Below are 24,270 nucleotides of genomic sequence, written 5' to 3'. Positions count from 1 at the left end.
TTAATATTTGGGTCACCGTGACCTGACCTTTGACCTAGTGACTAAAAAATCAATAGGGGTCATCTGCGAGTAATGATCAATCTACCCATGAAGTTTCATGATCCTAGTCGTATGCGTTTTGAGTTATCATCCGGAAAACCATTTACTATTTTGGGTCACCGTGGACCTTGACCTTTGACCTCAAAATCTATAGGGTCATCTGCGAGTCATGATCAATCTACCATGAAGTTTCATGATCCTAGGCGTATGCGTTCTTGAGTTATCATCCAGAAACCATTTTACTATTTCGGGTCACTGTGACCTTGACCTTTGACCTAGTGACCTCAAAATCAATAGGGGTCATCTGCAAGTCATGATCAATGTACCTATAAGTTTCATGATCCTAACCCAAAGCGTTCTTGAGTTATCATCGGAAACCACCTGGTGGACGAACCGACCGACAGACCGACCGACATGTGCAAAGCAAATACCCCTCTCTTCGAAGGGTGGCATAAATATATATTGGCTGGACAACAGAAAATTGTACTAGAATATATAGTCTACAGTTGGGTCATGTTCTTATCATCAATAGGTGGGCCTTTATTATATGATAATAGAAATACCAAAGGAAATGTTTTGTTTTCCAAAAGCACTTCTAAAAGTGTTTTTTATGCTTTTCGGTATAAGGTATGAGATGTACACAAAATAACAACACACATATCCCCACTAAAATATGTTATAAGACCTGCTTACAATTTAAATCAGAAAATCTTCATACTTGCAAGTAAGTTATTTATCCTTTAAATCATTAAAATAACTCAGAAACAGAAATGTCTAATTGAGCATATAAACTATTTCATAAGGTTCCAAATCTAAAGGTATCCTATACTTCCTTTTTATTTTAATGGGCTACCATAACAATGACTCTGTTATGGACCACTTTCATAATACAAATGAACAGTGGCCAATGATCTATCATGGGTATAAATAACTATTTTACCTTCTTGATGGCCATCTTTGTCTTCAATTGGAAGAGGTAAATCTGTAAAAAATGATTTTATTTATTTAGAAATAACTATTTAGAAAAAAATAACCAGGAAGTCACTCTTGATACGACAGTAAATATTTCAAATACTTCAAGGTTGTTAAAAAGTATTTTGTTGCATTAGCATTTCTTTAAGAGGATAAAACAATTTTCAAGGCACATAAATAGGTTTGCCTATTTTTACCACGTAAATTTTAGACTTATTGAATTAACGTGGCCAAAACAAGGGCCCCGCCTTTCAAACAATGTTTTACATCGTTTGTCTGTTCTCAGCGCTCTGTTTTGTTCTGAAGAATGATCATTCAGTCGAATTTACTGACAGCCATAGGAGAGAAAGTAACAAAAATTCTCCATCCCAATTCAGTAAAATGAATTATATTAATAAAATTCTTATAATCAAACCTTCTACTACTATGTCCTTCATCTGCCTTCCCTTCCACTCATTGACTTTACCATTTTCAACAGCATACAACATCAGGGCAACCTATAAAATTTCAAGAAGACCATAATATTCCAGTGTCAACAATACTTCCATCATAACAACAGTAGCAATCCATAGTTCCCTGACCTCACTTTTTATTTCAATATCAATATAATTGAACACAAACGTTGCCATATGCTATTTGTTGACAGCTTGTGAAAGTCTGCACAGTACCATATTTGTAAATTACACAGCCCTACAAATAATATAATCTCAATTATCTGCCACAACACTTAAGAAACTAGAGCTTTGTCACAGACGTGACTATACCCCCACGTGCCCCATCCACACAAGAGAATCTAATTAATGGCTATTTTTAAGAATTATTATGCCATTATCATTTATGGCCATTTTGACCTTTGACTTAAAGCATGGACCTTGACCTTGGAGATATCGACATTATTCTTTCCTGCCACACACCATCCATAACGGTGAACACATGATTTAAAATCTCACAATGAACAACATAGTTATGGCCCAGACAAACTCATTCATGGCCTTCTTTTACCTTTGAACAAAGTGTGACCTTGACCTTCGAGATATTGACGTAACTCTTTCACGTGACACACAAGTCATATGACGGTGAACAAATGTGCCAATGATTTTTAAATCTCACAATGAACTACATAGTTATGGCCCAGAAAAGCTCATTTATGGCCATTTTTGACATTTGAACTCAAAGTGTGACCTTGACCTTGGAGATATCGACGGTAATTCCTCTCGCACAACACACCTTCCAATGATGGTGAAATGTTTTCAACTGATTTTAAAATCTCAAAAGAACAACACAGTTATTGCCCGGACAAGATGAAATTCTTTGCGCGACACACCCTCCAATGATGGTTAACAATGTTCCAAATGATTTTAAAATCTCACAATGAATGACAAAAGTTATGGCCCGGACAAGCATTTTACCCTTGAACTCCAAAAGTGACCTTGACCTAAGTTCTTGGAGATATCGACGCAATTCTTTCGCGCAACACACGGTCCCATGATGGTGAACAAATCAAAACCAAGTCAATTAAAAATCTAACAATAAATGAAATAGTTATGGTCCAGACAAACTTTGTGTTTAAAAGCACTAAGTGACCTTGTGACCTAGTTTTTTTACCAGGCATGACCCATATCCAAACTTGACCTAGACATCATCTAGATACAACTTGTGACCAGTTTGGTGAAGATCGGATGAAATTTCGGACAGACCGACAAAGTGACTTTTATATAGCCCCCATTACACATAGGTAAGTGGGTATAATTACGCTTTATATTAATGCTAGCTTGTGTGATGTACATGCCTTTAGATATTGCATTTATTGATACCATTTCGGTAAAAGAACTTAATTAATGAAAAGCTGGTCAGTGACCAAAATTCCCATTGAATAAATGAAGAAAAGCCACAATAATATAAAATAGTCAACAATGGCAAAAAATTAGCAGACAACACTAAACAGTATGACAATGAGGGCTAAATAGACAAAACAACAATAACATGAACTGGGAGAGTTTACACCTTGGCATGGACATTGGTTGTAGCACAAAACACACTCACAACAAGAGATGTGTTTGTAAGAAACACAATGCCCCTACTGTGCCGCTTTTTTTTATTTGACCTTTGACCTTGAAGGATGACATTGACCTTTCACCACTCAAAATGTGCAGGTCCATGAGATACGCATGTAATCCAAATATCAAGTTGCTGTTTTCAATATTTCAAAAGTTATGATCAAACGTTTAAGTTTTGGTAAAAGTTTTGGACACACACACACACCTTGACACGCACACACATACAAAGAAAGACAAGCCAAAAACAATATACCCCCCGTTCATTCGATCCAGGGGGGCATAAAAAGCCATTAATGCAAAGCATACTAGTCAAAGTCAACATCAGATATGGTCTTACTGTGGCTGCCTGTTAAATTATTCTTTCTTTTAGCCCTCTTAGTTACAATATAGCATTTAGTTTTTCAAATATCTGTGTATGGAAAATTTAAAGATTTTTATTAATGAAATATATACCTTTGAGAGTTCCATGGTACTGGAAGACAACTGATAATATTCCTTGTGGGTCTTCACATCATGTCCCAGATGCTTTGCAAGCAATTTTAGTTCACCATGAGTCATGTCAAGAATCTATAAAGCATGTAAATTCTTGATTATATTCACAAATATGCAGTCATCATTCCAGTTTGCTGCCAATTTAACAATTTGTTTTGCATCTTCTACAGAAAAGATGTACACAAGAAAGCTTTTATCTGTATAGTTGTAGTCATTATGGTGCTCCAAATTCTTGTAATCACACCATGCATTTACAGAGTCAAAAATTTTGTAATGTTTAATTCTGAAAAAGCCAACACATGGTTTGGTATTTACATGATCCGCCATTTTGAAAATAGCTACTTCCTGTATATATGCCAAAATTTATGTTAAATATAACAATTGGGTCTAACAATTTAAAATCAATTATTGGGTTCTCACAGATAACCATTTTCTGTCATACAAAAGCTGCCAAAATCAAAGGTCTCCATAAAAGTTTTTATTATAATTTATTCACAAATTGATGGCAAGCAAATTCAACATAATTACTTATTTCTGTATAAAAGCCGAAGTATACATGTATGTATGTATGCCATTAAACTGGAAGAGAATGTAGTATAATTGCTGAAAGTCTAAATAAATATTGTGCCATAATAAAGAAACCTTCAGGTCACAATATCTCATCTGTACAGGGATATGAAACAAAGACCATAATTCTTAAATGGCTTAAGCAATCCCATATTTGCACAACTAGACTTTAGAAGTAATTGTGAACGATTGTACCAGTTTGTAAAATAAAAAATAAGTACTGAATAATAAATAGAAAGTTCAATATTGAACCTTGAATGTTTCAAGAAATGATTTTTTATTTGACAAGGATAACACATTTGCATACATTTAATATGGCCATATTCGAACCAAAGCAAATACATGCATATAAACAACACAACAATTTCTTGATTTAACAGCAAAGTTTAATATAAAATAACAAATCTATGTATCAAAGACTAAAGTAAACAAAAGGACTGCAATGGTCGCTCAAGGTATATTGACAGCAAGTAAGAAATGCTGAACCAATGATTGGCAAATCGCCATGACAAAGTAACCTTGGAACTTTTGAAGAATGTCTTATATGGTACCTGACAATATTTCTTACAATACTTCTTATACATGTATGAGACTCAACAGTATTTCTTATATGGGACCCAACAATATTACTTATATGAGACCCGAAAATTAGTGTAAACATGTTTATTTCTTATATGGGACCCTACGATGTTTATTACTTGTAAGAGGCCCAACAGATAACAGAAATACCATGGGTCAGACTGGCTGGCTCTTCACTTGGCTCCCTCCTATCGTGGGTCAGACTGGCTGGCTCTTCACTTGGCTCCTTCCTATCATGGGTCAGACTGCCTGGCTCTTCACTGTCAGCAGTTGACATGGACTCTGAAAGAACCAAAGTGAAACCTGTAGATTGCATATGATCAGCACAGTCAACACTGGCATGTTGTATCATGAGAGGCTCTGACTCCTGTATAGATTCTAGACTGTGGGTGTCTTCAACAGTTGCCTTAATGACTGTAAACATATAATGTCAACAGTGGGGTCTTGTATGTCTATTATCCATTGGTTGGTCTTGCTGAAATCTATAGAAAATATATATTGGCTTGGATAACAGAAGGTTTTGCTATTATGTTTACGTGACATGGTTTAGAAAAAAAGGCCATATGAATGTGACAAAAATAAATTGAGTTTTTAAAATGTTCTTAAAGTTCGTTCTTTCCTATTCAGATAATGTACACGTTTTATATGATCAAATGAAAACTTGTTCAAACCTATAATTTTCAAGAGATGCTGTGTGAACTCTAAAAATGTTTTATATCAATGCAACTATTTTGACGATATAATTTTGCAAGAAGTTTTGTCTGTTGTTTATTACTATACATGTAATATGGCCAATTTGTATTGTTACACGTTCTAAAATAAATGAATTAGCATAGTGATTAAATTTGTGTGATGTTTGTCTAAAATAATTTTTAAACGTCGAAAAATAATGCATATCTTCACAACGTCATTTCTCCGTTATTTGACGTTCACACAAAAGGGGCCTTTTTCAGAAACGCGCCACATATATATAAATATATAGTCAACAGTTGGGCCTTGATATTATTATCCATTGGTGGGTCTTACTGAAATCTACAGAAAAGTATATTGGACATTACAACTGAAGTTTTGCTGTTCTGTATATCATAAGTTATAGTTTTTTGTTTACAGTGTATATTGGTTCCTCTACCCAAACAGTGCACGTATGACCAAGAAAAATTTGACGAGGAGTAATATGTGCACTGGAGGGGTAGAGGAACCCATATACACTGTGACAAAAACTTATAAACAATTTTATAATACTTCAAATTCTTTAAAACAGCCAAAAAATCCTTCATTTAACGGACAAATATCCCTTTTTGCCATTCAAGATGTTAAAGACAATATCCACATGCCGCAACCCTTAATATGATGAGTAATAGAAGGGTGTCGTTTTTACGTACATATTATACGTGTATAAAAATGTATAACAACGGCAAATGCATTTCTGCAAAATATTTGAATGTCTGTGAACATGCCATAATTAGCTTTATGTTGTATTGTGTCATTGTATTCGTTGTGGATTCAGGGCTTTTTTTCCTTCTTTGCGATTGGCCATGGACGGACATTTCACAATTTTGACACGGCCAATTCACAATCCTTTCATGTCCGTGAATATTTACAAAAACGGCCGTTTTAAATCGTGAAAAACGGAATGTTCGTGCTCAAAACTGTAAAAAGAAGAAGAAGATGTTTAAAGAAAAAGTTAACGCACGCACGGACACACGACGGACACAGGACCATGACATAAGCCCCGCTGGCCAGATGGAGCTAAAAATAAATATATATTTTTTTTTAGGTGGAATTTTTTTGACCAGAAAGGGGAAACAAACAGCCTAGTTCGGCGTCTGTTATAGAAGGTAAAAAACCCGTTTCTAAAATGGGACCCAGCAATACTTCTTATAGGACCCAACAATATTTCTTATATGGTACCTGACAATATTTCTTACAATGCTTATTATACATGGGACCCAACAATGTTTCGTATATGGCACCCAACAATACTTCTAATATAGGACCCAACAATATTTCTTATATGGTACCTGACAATATTTCTTACAATACTTCTTATATGGGACTCAACAGTATTTCTTATATGGGACCCAACAATATTACTTACATGAGACCCGAAAATTAGTGTAAACATGTTTATTTCTTATATGGGACCCTACTATGTTTATTACTTGTAAGAGGCCCAACAATTCTTATTACATGTATTTAGGCAGAAATATTGCAATAATAAACATTGTAAACAACCTAATAAATAAATATTCTGCCCATTGGGAATTGGCAAAAATGACTTCGCAAACTGGAAATCTGAAATTGGAAATTCTGCAATCTGGTACAAAGATGGCGAAGATCACAGCTTAATTGCTTTATTCGTCCATTTAACAGATTTTAATGGCATAGAGGTTAAACGACTTTCGACAGCTCATTGGTGTTAATCTGTTGTGTAATGTCAATAAAGGTGTGAAAAACTCGCAAGTCATGTTTATAACATGTATTCCCTATCAGAGCAGTATGTGTAAGAAAAATAAATGAAATAATCCAGGCAATTTATTTCATGCTTATGCAGTGCAACTGTTAACAGATATTCACTTTCATTTTAACCCATTATCAGAAAGTACCACTCAAAATGTGCAGCTCCATGAAAAACACATACATGCCAAATATGAAGTAGCTTTCTTCAATATAGCAAAAGTGATTGAAAAATGTTAAAGTTGGCAGAAACAGACCAACAGGGGAAAATCCAAATGTCCCCCACTATAGTGAATGGGAACATAAAAAATAAAATGGGCTGGGTGGTGGTGGGGGGGAGGGGGGTATAGTGTAAGGGTGTGGTGGTCATTTATAAGGTGGGGGGAGTCTATTGTGGTATGTCAGTTAAGAGTTGTTTTGTCAAATTATCAGTCAAATCTAATCATAAATAAAGAAGTTATGGCAATTTTAGCAAAATTAAATAATTTGACCTTGAGAGTCAAGGTCATTCAAAGGTCAAGGTAAAATTCAACTTGCCAGGTACAGTACCCTCATGATAGCATGAAAGTATTTGAAGTTTAGAATCAATAACCTTGATACATTAGAAGTAAAATGGATCTAAACACAAAATTCACATAACCAAATCTTCAATTTTCTAAGTATGAAGGGCCCATAATTCCGTCAGAATGCCAGTCAGAGTTGCATGACTTTGCCTGCACAGTCCCCTTATGATAGTTAATAAGTGTTGCAAGTATGAAAGCAATAGCTTTGATACTTACGGAATAAAGTGGACCTAAACACAAAACTTAACCAAATTTTCAATTTTCTAAGTATAAAAAGGGCACATAATTCTGTCAAAATGCACGCAAGAGTTATCTAACTTTGCCTGCCCAGTCCCCTCTTGATAGTTAGTAAGTGTACCAAGTTTGAATGCAAAAGCATTGATACTTAATGAGAAAAGTGGACCTAAATCAGCGGGTTTTCAGCACTGTCTGCGCCTCCGGAAAACGGAGGCACTCCCAAAGCAAACGGACCCGATCCCAAACCAAAATATAAAAAAAAAGTCCCAACTTCCAAAAAAAAAATTTTTTTTTTCTTTAAAGAATGAAGTGTCTTATAACTTGTGTGACTAACCAGTGTTTGTTTTGGTAAAAAATATCTGCTATTAGGTTTTGACTGTTCAGTTCTTATCTCAGAGTGTAACTGTAACTAATAAACAAAAATGCAGTACTTGAATAAACGTTGAACACGCCCAATATTGCATCTGTTTATATAAAGAAGACAAAATAACAAATAAAAACAAATTTATTTGTTAAACTACTGAATTATTTAAGCATGATATATTCACTATTTTTTCCCAAATGAGCTGTTTAATCGAAGCAAAATTTCCCAAAATGGCCAATTGTGTCGATAAAAAATTCCCAATTTGGTCAGACTCCTTTTCCCAAAATAGGCAGAAAAACCCCTGTAAATGCAAAACTTAATCGGACGCCTACGCCAAGGTGATGACAATAGCTCATAATTTTTTTTCAAAAATAGATGAGCTAAAAATGAAAACATGCAAACTAACATGAAAATTAAATCTTAACAAGCAGGCTGTAATGATACCTTTGAATTTGATTTTGCCATTCACTGGATAATTCAAGTATCATATACATGTTTGCCCTAGGTGGCAGACCATTTAAAGCGGGTATATACGATCTTGTCAAATATTTATTAATTAATATAAAATGTGCAAAAAACTTATTATACATATATTTCAATATAAACTAAAATACAAGTAAAGAAGAACATTTGTCGGAAAATGCGAAATAAGCAGAATATTTAAAATTGAAATCGAAAAAGCCTGTACAGTCGAATTCGCCAGCATGTATATCATGCATGTAAGATGTGAATCTAAATTTAGTTTAACGGTTCATTTTAAATTCCTGCAGCGATATTGATTCATACGACACACGAACACTTACTTAAAAGACGAATGCATCGGTTATTGTAGGAAAATATGTACGAATTATCTTCGTCACAATCAGCTTGGTGCGCAAGTTTGCATTTGCTGCATTTTATGAAATTCATCTTAAATGTATCATTTTTCTTGCATATTGCGTGTTATTATAGCATATTTGTTTCAATATATTACAATTTAACGCATTCAAAAATCGAATATACCCGCTTAAAGTTATGTTGCTTTTTTCCTAAGAGATGTACATGAATATGTGTGCCAACTATCATTTGCATACTTTTGACAGTATTGAAATTATCATAACTATTTATCAGCCTTGAAAAAAACTGACAACCATGATGCGAAGTTGGCCATAAAAACTTATTTTCTTTGAACGTTCTGCTAAATTGTATTTCACAAGATTGGCTTACTCAATAATTAGACAATTTAAACAAGAATATTTACCTACTTACTTCCCAATATTACCATTCAAAGTATCATTACATCCATTCAAAACTGTGAACTAAACATACCATTGGCTTTCTTTTCCTACAAATTATTGCAAAAGTAACTTAATATTGATTTTATAAAAGGTACCAGATAACACAAGACTAAACAAAAGGTCCAACAAGATGTGTTTGTGAAACACAATGTCCCCCTATATGACGTTTGACCTTGAAGGATGACCTTGACCCTTCACCACTCAAAATGTGCAGCTTCATGAGATACACATGCATGCCAAATATGAAGTTGCTATCTTCAATATAGCAAAAGTTATTGCAAAATGTTAAAGTTGGCGCAAACCAACCAGCAGACCAACCAACCAACCAACAGACCAACAGACAGGGCAAAAACAATATGTCCCCCACTACTATAGTGGGGGACATAAAAAAGCCCAATATTGCTCAACAGCTATAATAAAGATTGCTGAACTCTTATTGATTTGTGGGGTTGATTAACTTGGAACATAAGATGAATCTGATAGCTCATTAATTTTTGTAAAAGATGTGATCTCCAAGGAAGGAGCAAATTTAACCAAAGGGGCATTATTTAAACAATCCTGATAGTGGACCAATTAGAGACGCTAGATACCAAATACAAATGTATAAATGCTCTTTCCTTTTTGTTACAGGGAAAAAATAAGAATGTGGCGTCTCATCAGGATCCAAACTGTTTGCTATTCTAATAATATTCTATGAAAAAAACTCGAAGAAAATGCTAATTTTTGAAATTCAGCAGATGAATTAGAGCAGGAGACACATTTCCCAGCATGCAAAGGGTTAACAGCTGTTTTTGAGGATACAATTATGTTAGCGAAAAGCCATAAGCTGTTTGATGACAAAAGTTATGTTAGTAGTTTGACATCCATTCATGTGTGCTTCTTCATGATAATGGCATCATCTATTTATTAAATATGATGTATATGATATAACTAACCTTCCATGGTAGATCAGACACACTATAGTCATAAAGAAGCTCCTCTCCTGTCTGAATGTCTCTTTGAGCAAATAAGCATAGGTATGGTTTTTGTGTGTTCATTTTCAGCACAAAATAATTGTAGATGTCACTATCTATTAATGTAGGAAAGTCCATTAAGTCACTACTCAAAAATACGTAATAGCCAATATGGCGGCGCCCATATTATCGATTCTGGGATTGTCTATATTGCGGAGGATACTGGCAGTGGTCAATGTATAGTGATTGAGCATGCCTGTATTTACGTCATCGTCCAAGATGGTGGCAAGCAGAAAAGAAATTACGATGAACGGCAAAATGATAAATAACATTCGAATTAACAACGGATACCATATGGTTATAAGGAAATAATTTAATGGGTGTGTCAATTAACGCTCAAGACTAATTTTGAGATTAAAACAACACATATTTAGTAGAAATCTGCACAGTGAATGTGTGTCACTGAAACCAGTGTTAGAAAATTGCAGTTCAGTCTACTAGCAATATATTTTAATTATATGGGTCTCAACATTAGTCATTAAGTGTAAACATGTCTACTTCTAATAAAGGGCCAGGCCCAACAATTTTCATTACTTATATGGATACCTAAAGTGTTAGTTATACATTTAATGTTAATTAAATTATAAGGGACCCTAGAATGTCAACTTGTATCTTTTATGTTGGACCCAACGATGCTTTTTACGTATATGGGACCCAACAATGTTTCTTATATGAGATCAAACAATATTTCTTACAATACTTTTTATATATGGGACCCAACAATGTTTCTTATATGGGACCCAACAATACTTCTTATATAGGACCCAACAATATTTCTTATATAATATGGTACCTGACAATATTTCTTGAAAAATTTCTTAAATATGGGACCCAACAATGTTTCTTATACGGGACCCAACAATACTTCTTATATAGGACCCAACAATATTTCTTATATGGTACCTGACAATATACCTTATATGGGACCCCACAATATTACTTATATGGGACCCAACAGTATTTCATATATGAGACTCAACAATATGACTTATATGAAATCTGAAAATTAGTGTCAACATGTTTATTTCTTATATGGGACCCTACAATTTTTATAACTGATAAGAGGCCCAACAATGTTTATAACATGTATTTTGGCAGAGGAAGAAGTATTGCAATATTGCAATATCATCTGTTTACCACCACTGTTTCCCTTTGAAAGAAAGGAAGTATCTGAAGAGAAGGGGAATTGGAAGCTTGGTATTAGTTTATAGCCGTGTGGATACATAATTATGGCTGAATGTTACTGCTTCTGTTACTGATTATCATAAAAGGTTTAAAGCAACAATCAATATTCCATTAAAAATTTCCTGTGTATTTTGGCAAAGAAATATTAATCTTAGTCCTTTACAGAAGACACAGAGGGAAAGTTTTGAAAAAAAATCGGTTAAAAAATAATACAATATAAAGAAGTGAAACTCCAGCTGCTGGAGCAGTATTGAATTTTCATTAAAAACAATTAGTAGGTCCTTTATTTAAGGCAAGTGACCGATTGCCCAAACAGTACAAAACAGCACAATACAGCACAATACAAACCAACATAAACACAAAATATGAATAAAGCTGGGGTCACCGCCTTGGAACGGTCAATGCAAAGCATTGGGGGTTTAAACCTGGTTATAGAGCGCTCAACCTCACACTTGGCCCAGCAATATTCATAATACATTTAAGTGTAAATAAAATTTAACGTCATAGCATTGTTACTCAAATTAAACAATAATAAAAGGGAATTAAAACGCATTCAATTTAATTGCTATTTAATTACTCAATTGCATTGAAGATACAAGAGTAACAGAATTACAACTTTTTGACGAACGATCAAATAAAACTATTAACAATTGTCAACTACATTCCTTCTTTATAGAAAAGATTTGAGAATATAGAATCATAGAGTTAATATCTCAGATAATCATCGCGCAAATACAGGAAGAAGCAGCAATAATGGGTGTGAAAATTCCATATTACATAGCTTGGTTGTTTATGTGACTGCTAAACAAATTACAAGGCATTTTTCATGAACAATTCCAGGGAACAGTTAAGCATTTGAAACTTGAAATGTTTTATTTTATTCATAAACCCATGTGGGACAGACAGACAGACACAGTGATTGCAGTATAGCTCCAATCACTTGTGGTAGGGGAAAGCCATATAAAAAAGCTACAGCTTTTAAGTGGAGCAAATAATGGTTATTACATGTAATTAACCTTCGGTTTATGACAATTTATTGCAATTTTCCCCCAAAAGTGCCCGTCACATGGTATTTTTCCCCTTTTGAAAGGTATCCCGTATCCCAGAGTCAATTGTTTGTTTGCTTAAAGGATTTGATGCCCATTTTATTTGTTCAAACATATAAAGGCAAAAACATGTAGTGCCAGCTGAAATTGAAATTAACAAACAAGATTAAATGACTTAAGGTCAAGGTCAAGGCTACAAAGAGGAATCTTAAATGATGCACAGTACCAACTCCAGGGATTTTCTTAACTCTTTCAGTGCTGGAACTGAATTTTGAAGGCCTTTGCAAACAGTTTGGATCCAGATGAGACGCCACAGAATGTGGCGTCTCATCAGGATCCAAACTGTTTGCTATTCTTATAGTATTCTTTGAAAAAATTCAAAGAAAACGCTAATTTGAGAAATTCAGCAGACAACATTTTAGTAGACGACAAATTTCCCAGCATGCAAAGGTTTAAGAACTTGACTTCCACTTGCACAGATCCTAGGCCCAAGCGTTCTTGAGTTATAATAATCATCCGGAAACCACCTGGTGGACGGACCGACAGACCGACATGTGCAAAGCAATATACCCCCTCTTCTTTGAAGGGGGGCATAAAAATCAGTTACTTGTTTTATTTCTGCATAAACAAACTGTTGAGTGAAACATCTATCAGACATGAAAATCATGCAAGATTAATACATGGCTCTATATCTAACATAAATGATATTTAAATTTTCATAATATTTAATGATTAATCAAATAACTGTAGAGAATGAAATTTTGAAAGGCCTTATTACTCACTTAATGTCATAAAGACTAGTCACTTTAGGGAGAAGTTCTGCAAAATCTCAAACAGAAGAAGGAATAACGTTGGTCCAGTTCTTTAAGATTATTAAATTGTGTTTTGGAAACAGTCAATCTTTAGAAAATTGAAAACAGTTTAGACAAATGATCGTTGTTGGCAATGTTATTGAAACGACCATACTATTGACTGCTAGCCGCTGACAATCGAACTGGACGGGGCTTTATAATCAATAATCGAGGTGACTGCCAACAGCTGTTGTGCTGGAATGTATTTGAAACTCTGACCTTTGGGCAAAAGAATTTGGTTGAATTTAGATTGATCAGGTTTAATGCCTTCTTGAACCCAAATTAAGGTCATTTTGCAAGTGGTCAGGACATGAACCAGCTTTCCTACTTCTTGTGACCAGTATTAGCCAACCACAAGTGACCCACTTCTTCCCAACTTGATTCAGAGGTTGGGGAAGAATGACCTACAAATACAATGTTACAATGTTCGGGAACCAATCTCTATGAAGAAACTTTATCCTACCCCCAGATTCAAACCTAAAAATTGACAGTCTGGCGCTCTATCAACTGAGCCATCAACTCAGCTAGCTGGGCAGGCCCAAAACATTTTGGATTAAAAAAATCAATGCACAGAAAGCAGAAAGCATACTTCATTTTTAGCATATGATCATATAACCGGACATTACCTAACTTTTGGTTCCTAAACATCAGTAAATTACAGACTGCGCATTGCGATAAATAGTTGATATTTTAGATGATATTTAATATATAGCATCTTCAAGGTCTGTTCTTTAAAACGCACTGATTGAGTCGTAATGGGAAAGACTCTTTGTCAAACATTTCGGTATGTTTTGCTGACATTTATATACAATTTTGTTGATTTCTGTCTCGTTTCCAAATCGAGGTTAAACATTGTTCGCGGCCACATGCTAGTATAACTATGTTGGCAAGCAAGAAGTTTAAGCATTAATTTTAAGGCCATTTAGTAGTCCTGCCTGCAAAAGTCCATTTCAGTTTTGATTCGTGTTTAAAGATTTTGCAGCACCTTAAATGAAATAAAGAATAAGGACAATAACAGATCAAGCGTGATAATATGCGTATTGCTAATATATTATATTAAAATATATGAAAATCTTGTTGATTCTTACAATAAATGACATCAATCTTATAGTTTTATTTATGATCCATGTTTAATATCGATGATTATATATGATTCAAATAATTTCATGGTTTTTAACACGCCCATATCTTTCTGATCTATTTAGGATTTTCATCAGATATTTCACACAAGAATACAAGATCACATATAGAAAACAATCAATAACAATAACAAAAACATGAATATTATTTATAACTGGCAATATAACTTGGTCCTTGTAAACAACAAAGTTCATGTTTCGACAGTTTAAATAATATGTTAAATGCCCCCCTCCTTGAGTGGTTTTGATCATGTGATCCGTTATAGCTACAACTGATCCGTTAATGCATGAATTCTGCGGCGAAAAAAAGGTAACACAAATACATTTTGGATTTGACAAGGCGGACAGTCGCTCCAACATTATTTTGCCAACCCGGCTAACATCTATAATTAACAGACAATTAAATTTGCCAACTTTTTAACAGAAAGCCAATTTAACATGAGCGGATCAATGTGATTTTAATAAATCAATTTACTTATTAAGAAACTATGTTACAGTTGGTCGATTCTTTAAATGTAATTTAGCAATCTGTGAAAACAATATGTATATATTGTAATGTCAATATTACGCCAATAATTTACTACCAACATGGAACTTCTAACAAACAAACGCAGTCAGTCTGTGCTATGCTTAGAGGGTCACTCGTACTCAAAGAAGCACATGTCTAAGTCAACCATATGATGGTTATGCAGTAAATCGAACATGTCTGTACAGTCGAATTTGCCTGCATGTTGCATTTTATGAATTTCGTCTTCAATGTATAATTTTTCTGGTATAACATTCTATCAATATATAACAATTTAATTCTTTGCTATTATATAAATATAATCGGTGATAAAACGCGTAAGAAAGAAGACGGTGAGCCACTGACAGACACAAAAGACCTTTTGTTTGGATGTTTTTTCGTTTGTGTATTTTGTGTATATATATGTTTATAAATGTCATATAAATGTCATATCATAAAAACAAATGAAATTAAGAACAACATATTTGCGGTTTTTATGTTTATCCCATTCGCAAAATGGCACTTACATGTATTCCAATAAATGTAATGTAGGAAATGTAATGTTTTGAATTGGCTAACTGTCAACAAGTTGGCAAAATTAATTGTCGGTTAATTATAGGTGTAAGTCTTTGATAGGCATATAGAACGTTTTGCCGTTGAATAAAAATAATGTAGGAGCGACTGTCCGGGTTGACAAAATTATGTAGAAGCGATTGTCCGAGTTGGCAAAATAATATAGGAGCTACTGTCCGCCCTATCAAAACATTGTAGGAGCGAATGTCCGCCCTGTCAAATTTAGCGTTAGCTAAAGAAACTTCAGCGTACAGTTTATATAGTATTGACATATCTGTACGCTGAAGTCAACCCTGTATCGAAAGTCAACCAGAGTGGTGACAGATTTATGTCACGCTATAAATCAAAGACAGTATGTTTTCTTGGATACATTCCTTCATATATTGGTGAATGAATATAAATTACTGCATCGGGGCATATTTTAAGATTCAAATGTTTCAAATGCATCTTACAATAGATGAAAATAACTCTCATCAGCCTGAAAGTCATAATTTTGCACCATTGTCGCTTTGTCATGTGACGAGTTTTCATTTGGATACTTTCGGATCGACCTTGACATTTTTTGCTGGAATTGTAAACATTACTTTCGTTTTCTGAAATCTATTATTTGTGATTAACAAGTTACGTCTGGTGGATTTAAACACTGATTTCAAAGTGAATTTGGTAATTTTGAATATTTTGTACATTGATTTTGTATTTACACTACAATTTGTTTACAAAACAAGCAAGAATAATTATAAAAAAAACGGGAAATGTCTTTCTGAATTTGTAAACAATTGAGCACATGGTTTGTTACTAAAAATAGAAATAACATCATATGACCGTGAAATCTCGGGAGATTCGCATTTCAATCATGTGTGTCACGTCACTGTTTTTCTCGATAGACCAGTTGAATGTTATTGTTTACATTCGGGATTTTCCGCGCATGCGCACTGGCTGGTTGGCAAAAAACACTGGTTACAGTAACGTAAAACATGTATACATGTCGTTTGTTTAGTCAATAAAACGATACAAAAATCCGAAATAAACATAAAAACTCTTAAATAATAGTGCAAAAATATAATATTTAGTACCAATAAATGTATTTTCATAAATATAATTACCTCTGTATAAAAATACATATTAATAATATTAATACATCAGACTAAAAACTGGCAATCCAACAAAACAAAACAATAAATATTCTTTCATATTTTTTGTGATTGTAAGATTTTGGTAAATTATATTTCAAAGATAATAACACATACATTAATTTGATTATAATTATAAGTGGTGCAGATATTGTTATTGTTCATAAGCGAACGAAGGTGCAAGAGGGGCATTTAATCAATTATAAAACGAAGCCCTAAAAGCGGAATACATTACAATTTATAAACATTGTAGTAATTTTATTTTACATGGAATGAATTACCGTTTCGTTTCCATCGAATGACAATATCATAAAGTTTAGCATACATATGAAAAACAAGAACTGCATATTAAGCAAATTAAACTGTCTTTGCATGCACTCTCTTTACTGGTGGTAAGGAGTGATAACAATCTAGCATTTTATGATAAATATATCTATATATTAATTTATTTTACGCAAGTATTTTTTACCCTTTTGTTGTTTGCTTGTTTTCATGTCATTTCATACACTACAGAAACGTACAATCTTAACATGAATAGCCGAGTTTACATTTGCCGGTACTCGTTAAATACGTTAATTGTGTAGCAATGAAATTGCACAATATTTTTAATTTATAGTTATTAACACTCTATTATTATGATTAAACAGGCTAATATATACATACACTAATTCCTGTTAATCCATTTCGGACAAATATCTTCATTTTTTAATATGTTCAAATATTTTATTAAAGCAACTGTTTCGTATTTTGGCTTTACAATTTTGCTTAGATGATCGCTCAATATGCCAAGAGATGACATGGAGGTATCATAAATGATGTTTAATGACCAGACACTTGTATGCCACATGTGGTTTATGCAGTGGCCAAGAATAGGTCCCTGGATTTATCACACCATGTGTTCTTTGTAATTGTTTGGACAGTATCCGATCATAACGAGATAATCGCTTTATGATGAACAAAAGTGCAATAAAACACCGGGTTAAAAACGCTGAAACAAAGAGTGTCAAAATTGGTGTGAATAATTAAATAAAAACAATTACATTTATCAAGAGAATTTATTTAATGTGTAACAAGGCAAGTTTTTACAGGCATGTTCAAATCAGTTACTATATGTTGCGTACATAAAGTCGATCTATTTGCTGTTTGTTTACATCCTTATTTTTGTTCGTTCATTAAATTTGTTTTATTCTGAAAAAATTTCAATATCAGAGAATTTTTTATCTAAAAAATGGTCGCGAAGATGTGCCAAGTAGAGATTTTTATGGTAACTGCATACCGTGCTCGTATATTGTGTTCCACTCCAGATTTCGTTTATAGTAAAAACAAATAATAACAACAATATAATCGTTCCAAAAATGCATTTCCTTGCACGCTTATGTTTAATTCAGACATAGTTAGTAAAATTATATTTGATATAGTGCATGATTATCAATAAAAACGATTATTATTTCAACTTTCTCTATAAGCGCTTATATGAATTTCACCTCTTTTTGCCAACCAGTGGGCGGAGTGTAATATTTGCAGGTGCGCGTGACTTCACTCGTCAACTGGTCTATATGTTAGAGCAGAAAAGATAAATGTTAAATGTTTAAGATAGTATTTTGTAAAAAAACATATCAGTTAAATGTGAAAAATGTCAATCTTTCCAATAAAGACATAAAGTAGCTGATTTGGGCCAATAACTGCTTTTACAAGCTGTTTTGGAGCGGTCTTTGTTAACTGTCAACTTTTCGTATATTCCTGGTTGACTTTCCTACTGGGGTTGGTCCATAACTTTAATGTTGCGCCATTCAAAATTCATAGAAAGCGAATTTTAAAGTTATTGAAGCCAGAACTAATTTAGCGTAGGAGCGATTGTTTGTGGGAGCGTTTGTCTGGAAACCTTATCAAACTGATGTAAAAGAAGTCTTAAACCATTTATTGCTTTTCCCCAGAACAACTTTATTACGCTACTGATCCGGTAATAGTAACATGACTGTACCACTAAGGCTAGTCCAACTGTCTTGTGTGGTTAAAGATTCTGTTCTTTTATAATTTATTTCCCCAGTCTAACCATTGCAGTCAGCCTAAAACATATATTGAACTTGTATCGCATGGAAATGATCTAATGCTACAATCATGCTTGCTTTCATGAATGTCACTATATCTGCATTAAATGCAGATTATAGGTTACATTTGTTTGTTTGCGGTAACAAGGTTGTCACCTAAATTCGTGCCACGGCTTTACATGTTTGAAATATGTTTTCATTGTCAGCAAACGTTTCAGAAACTGTGTCCTAATTATTGGTTGCAGTTTCAGTTTAAATTCAGTCATTTGCAGAATAATTTTAATAACCAAAAATATAAATAAACCTAATAAATATTATCGCCACTTACCTTTTTAAGTTTAACCGCGAAAATTGGCAATTTTTATTACAGAGTTGTCGTTCGTTGCTATGCTGGTTCCCGGTAAATCACTGCGCCGAGGTTGGTCAATCTCATACGCAGTGGCCTCCCTTATTCTAGAAAAAGACATTAATGATTGGCGAATGCCCAAGGGAAGTAACTGCTGTGTGGAGTTTGACCTAATGTGTGCTAATGGGAGATATAGGCCCGACAATTCGAGTAAAATTACATATGCAAATTTGAATTTAAAAATAGTCATGAGTATGTTAAGCAGCCTTTTTTTAAGTGGGTCTTCAACTGTCGGGTCCAAGAGCCCGATAATCGACTTTGGGACCCGACAATCGACTAAAGACCCAACAATACGGCCGTAAAATGGACGTTTGACCCACCATTTTACCCAATCTGAAACTATATATATATATATATATATATATTTATATATATGAAAATCCCAAACAGTCTGTCCGATTCTGTTTGCTAAAATTCATATGTCATCAAATCGATTACACAGTGCACATGCTAACACATCCTAATTACAGTCTTATCTCGATTGGGTGTTGCAGTCTCTTAACAGGTCAGGACCAGTTTATTGCAAGTCAGCTTACTAGTATCAGAATATGACCCCAAGCAGCGAAGATTCGCGCGGTTGTGTATGAGTCCTGCGTGAATATCAATCGATAATTTCACTGGCTTATACCTTGCACACCAATCGGTCCGTAATGTGTACTCGTCCACGATAAAATCGTTGACAGTTACTTCGGAGATGAAAACCTCGATGTTATCCTCGTGGACATTTTGCATTTCATGCATGATACAGTAAACTTTCATATAAACAAAAGAGAAAATCGGATATGCTGCAATAATTGTGGGCGGACCTTATACACTGAAAGCACGCGCTGTAACAAAACATGCCGATACATTTTCCACCAGCGTAATAATCCGGCAATAAATGAATGAAACTCGTAGATCTGATCGATAGAACAGCCGTAAGTTATTTTTATGGGCGGAACTTCACATAAAATAGTACACAAGAAAAATAATATACATTGTATAAATCTTTAGTAACAATTGTGAAAGAATCGAAATAAATCATGTACTTTATTGTTTGTTGTTGAATAACCCACGACCGGAAGTTTATATGCGTGGTTTCAAATAACTCGTGCTTTGCACTCGTGATTTAATCCTTACGCATCTTAACTATCGGCCGTGGGTTATTCTACAACAAACTAAAGGCCTAACGTACACGAATTATTTCTTAATTATTTGGTTTTGTTATTGTCATTAGCCAACCTACGCACATACATTTGTTTGGTTCAGTGCATGTTTGTAAGCTATTATCGAATCGACAACGATATAAAACATCGGTATTGACTCCACAGATTAATAATATCGACAACGATGAAAAAAAGTCAGATAAAACAGTACACGAATCAAAAATGAAATAGCAAATAATAAAAGCAATAGAGAAAACTCGTATGTTCCGTTTAAAAAATTCATAAGGGAATTTTAACGTGTACATTTATTATGGCAAAATCAATGGTATATATTTTAACGTAATTTGTGATGATTTCGGATATAAATTTTCGGACAATTTTTCCCCATTAAAATCCAGACCAATTGATGTTGCGGGAAAATATGATCCCTGTATGTATATATATATATATATATATATATATATATATATATATATATATATATATATATATATATATATATATATATATATATATATATTTTGCAACAGCCAGCCTCAGTTTGTGTGACAAAAATGACTTCAAACTTTAGTACTATGAACTTTGATTCCTCTAAACATTTTCTAAAATTAAAGCTTAATTACATGAAGAACAATACAATTTCGTATCTTGTTTTGATATTAAAAACCTTACTGACTGATATCAACTTGAATGCATTTTTTGTATATTTTATTATTTCTAGCGATTGTAAATGCAAATATCAATGAAAGGTCCATTAACAACAAACTAAAACTAGAGTTGAATCCAAACAATTAGCTCACCATGTAAGGATTTTAAACAAAAGCATGAACTGATTGGATTTAAGATCGGATTATGAACGATCATATAATTTTTTTTTGACTTCGTTTATGACATTCAATTTTAGGAATCAACACTGATACAGAACACAGACAAGATGTATCTAGGATGGTCATTGTTGTAAATCAACACACTGATGGTATGATTATTGGCATTTTTCCATTACACACTCATTGGTTCAGTCTCAGGACACGTTCGTCTTTGATGTGAAGATAAATGAAGTTCACATTATTAATTGCATGCATGCAGGTAACATTATTAATTGCATGCGTGCATGTGTGAACATATTTATCAATGGATGTTTGTTTTGAAAAAAATATAAGGCGATGCAGAGAATTTCTTTGTTCGATATTCATGATTGAAGAAGTTTTTAATGTAACGCTTTTTACACTATTGATAAAGTGCAGATGCCAGATTGTACTGATTCGCAATTTGCAACGCTGAACCCGTTATATAAAAGCAATAACATATCCAACGTGAACTCATTTGTTTAGAAATTCTAATAAAACTTTGCGATTGTCGGTGTTGATACGAATTCAAAATAAGCAATGAGCTTGCAAAGTATGCGGTTGTGATAGATGAAACGGTTTCCTGTTTTGCTGTCATATGCATTCAGAAGAAGATGAGTGCATGTTTGCAACTGACAATATGATATATTGTTATATGCAGTTATGCGCCTTCGATTGCCTTAGTTTCATTAATTGTGGAACAACTTGCGGTATTTTGGCATATGATTTGTATGGTGATTTCCGCGGAGTTCTTTCTGAAATACCTTTTAACTCTGCCTTGTTCTTCCTGAATGATTGGAGTTTTTATGAGTACATTCGTTTACCGACCCTGGGTGTCATATAGCTGAGAGTTTGATTATTGCAAGTGTCCCGTTTAATAATATTGTGAAAGTAAGTCATTGAAAATATGTGAAAGATTGATAACAATGCTCACAGGGATCGAAAACAAAATAATACACATCTAGGAATTCAACCCAATGAATACTGTTACATATGTATCCTTAATATGAGAAGTGTGAGAGACTAAGATTTGCAGGAACCACCTGCCATGGGAGGACATATAAATGGGCGTTGCGTTAATTTCCCATGTCTGCTAGGACCATAAGTTTTTATTTAAATGACAGTTTCACCCGAGCTGCAGCCTCTGCTAGTGTCACTGTTGTTGTTAGAATAATCAGAGACAGGGCATTCCAAGATGAGCAGGGATGCTCCATATAAGGCAAAAGTTATAATTAGATCGGATGTTTAGGGACCATTCTTGAACGTCGATTGATCAGGCCTAGAACTCATGCATATCAATTATTTTAATTTCTATCGCAAGTCGCCCAACTCTTCAGTGTACTTAGAACCTTAAAAAAAGAAAGTTGGTCACTCATGTGCTAGAAGACTCTGAAACTAGTGGGTCTGGCACGACTGTTAATCATTTTTTGGGGACTACAGATAGCAATATGCAGTAAGTAATATTTTGTTACCTCATACTTATCGATAGTATTCCTAATATTTTATCAGTAAATTTTTGATATCTTAATAAGATTAGATTGTTTTGGTAAAGGGCAGGAAAATCACACATACTGTTATATGTTAATTGATTGATTGTATAAGTGTGATCTGTATGAATGTACAATTATGTATTCATAAGATATTGTTTGTATCATGACCTATACAACCTTTGTTAAATCATGTATTTTATATAATGCATGCGTCTGATTGAATGTTGTATTATGTCTAGGTAACTTTGTAATTTGCAGATAACCGACTTAACGTCTTCGAGTCTTAACGTCTTAACATCTTCGTCTTCTGCACGTCATGTAACATCTGTTGGCGTCAATCAATAAAGTGAAGAATTTTATTGTACAAGACACGTGTGTTGCTTTGACTTCTAAGCCCCCAAAAGGTGATCGCGTCAGGAGTTGTGTCTCTATACTCCGTGGCACAGTAATTGCATAATTTAAAGTTACTGCGAAAGGATCTTTACAATTATCGCATAGGAAGAGTTACTGCGTAACCTCAGTTTTTCCTACAAGAAGTATATGAAATAAAAAAAACGGTTTTTATACATATTTTGTGTTGAAAACTCCCACTAGCAATACGAAGTGTGTGTATTATTATGTCTGCTTTTAAAGATTTGTCACTAAGTTATGCATGTCACTTTTCCAGAGTCAACTTACTTTGGCCCCCTGTGACTTCTTTGTGATCACACCTCTTCAATTTCATTAAATTACACGTATTTACAATAGGTTTACTGGTACCTCAGTACGTATACTTTTTCATCTGTAGTTATTATTTCCATTTGTTTGTGAACAACTACGTAAACGGTATTGAAGATACTACATCATCACAAACATATTATATTGATGTAGAGTATTTTTACGGAAGTTCAAGAATCATACCTCCTTTCATTCTATTAAGATACAACTAAACGTTTCAACACATGTTTATTTAAATGTATTGAAATACACGAATCTACTATCATAGGTATGTTTTCTGTATATCAAGCTGATATTATCAGCAGCTAATTGCTACCTAGAATTATCCAGTGATGATTGAATCACGCGTGTCACCTATCACTCACAAGAAGCGATTGACACATTTGAGGACACTTAATCCAAGGTCAATTAATTTAAATAAACTCTTGTTAACGTCTATTGATTAAAATATGTTTAGTTTTGAAAAATATGGTTTTGTTTTCGCAAAAAGCGCGATACTAGACCTTGTCTGAAAAGTAACGTAACAATCCTTACTGCGAGTTCATGAAAATTGAGTCGTTACGTTATTATGAA

At 33.8% G+C, this 24,270-nt stretch overlaps 1 long non-coding RNA gene across 3 annotated transcripts; it reads right to left on the bottom strand.

Moving 5' to 3' along the window:
• Positions 1 to 998: 998 nt before the first annotated feature.
• Positions 999 to 19,640, bottom strand: LOC127849340 (uncharacterized). 3 transcript variants are annotated; one of them, XR_008034853.1, is made up of 5 exons: positions 19,423 to 19,640; positions 4,857 to 4,988; positions 3,522 to 3,635; positions 1,427 to 1,508; positions 999 to 1,021 (listed from the first exon to the last, which is right to left on the bottom strand). It is a non-coding gene; the product is annotated as an uncharacterized LOC127849340 (long non-coding RNA). The 3 variants fall into 3 exon arrangements; XR_008034855.1 differs by lacking the exon at positions 19,423 to 19,640 and adding an exon at positions 16,369 to 16,446; XR_008034854.1 differs by lacking the exon at positions 19,423 to 19,640 and adding an exon at positions 14,326 to 14,516.
• Between the last annotated feature and the right edge of the window lie 4,630 nt (positions 19,641 to 24,270).

The sequence above is a fragment of the Dreissena polymorpha genome, chromosome 10 (genome assembly GCF_020536995.1).
Source record: "Dreissena polymorpha isolate Duluth1 chromosome 10, UMN_Dpol_1.0, whole genome shotgun sequence".
Classification (NCBI taxonomy): domain Eukaryota; kingdom Metazoa; phylum Mollusca; class Bivalvia; order Myida; family Dreissenidae; genus Dreissena; species Dreissena polymorpha.
The sequence above is the reverse complement of the archived record's forward strand: the minus strand, read 5'-3'. Positions and strand labels throughout refer to the sequence as shown.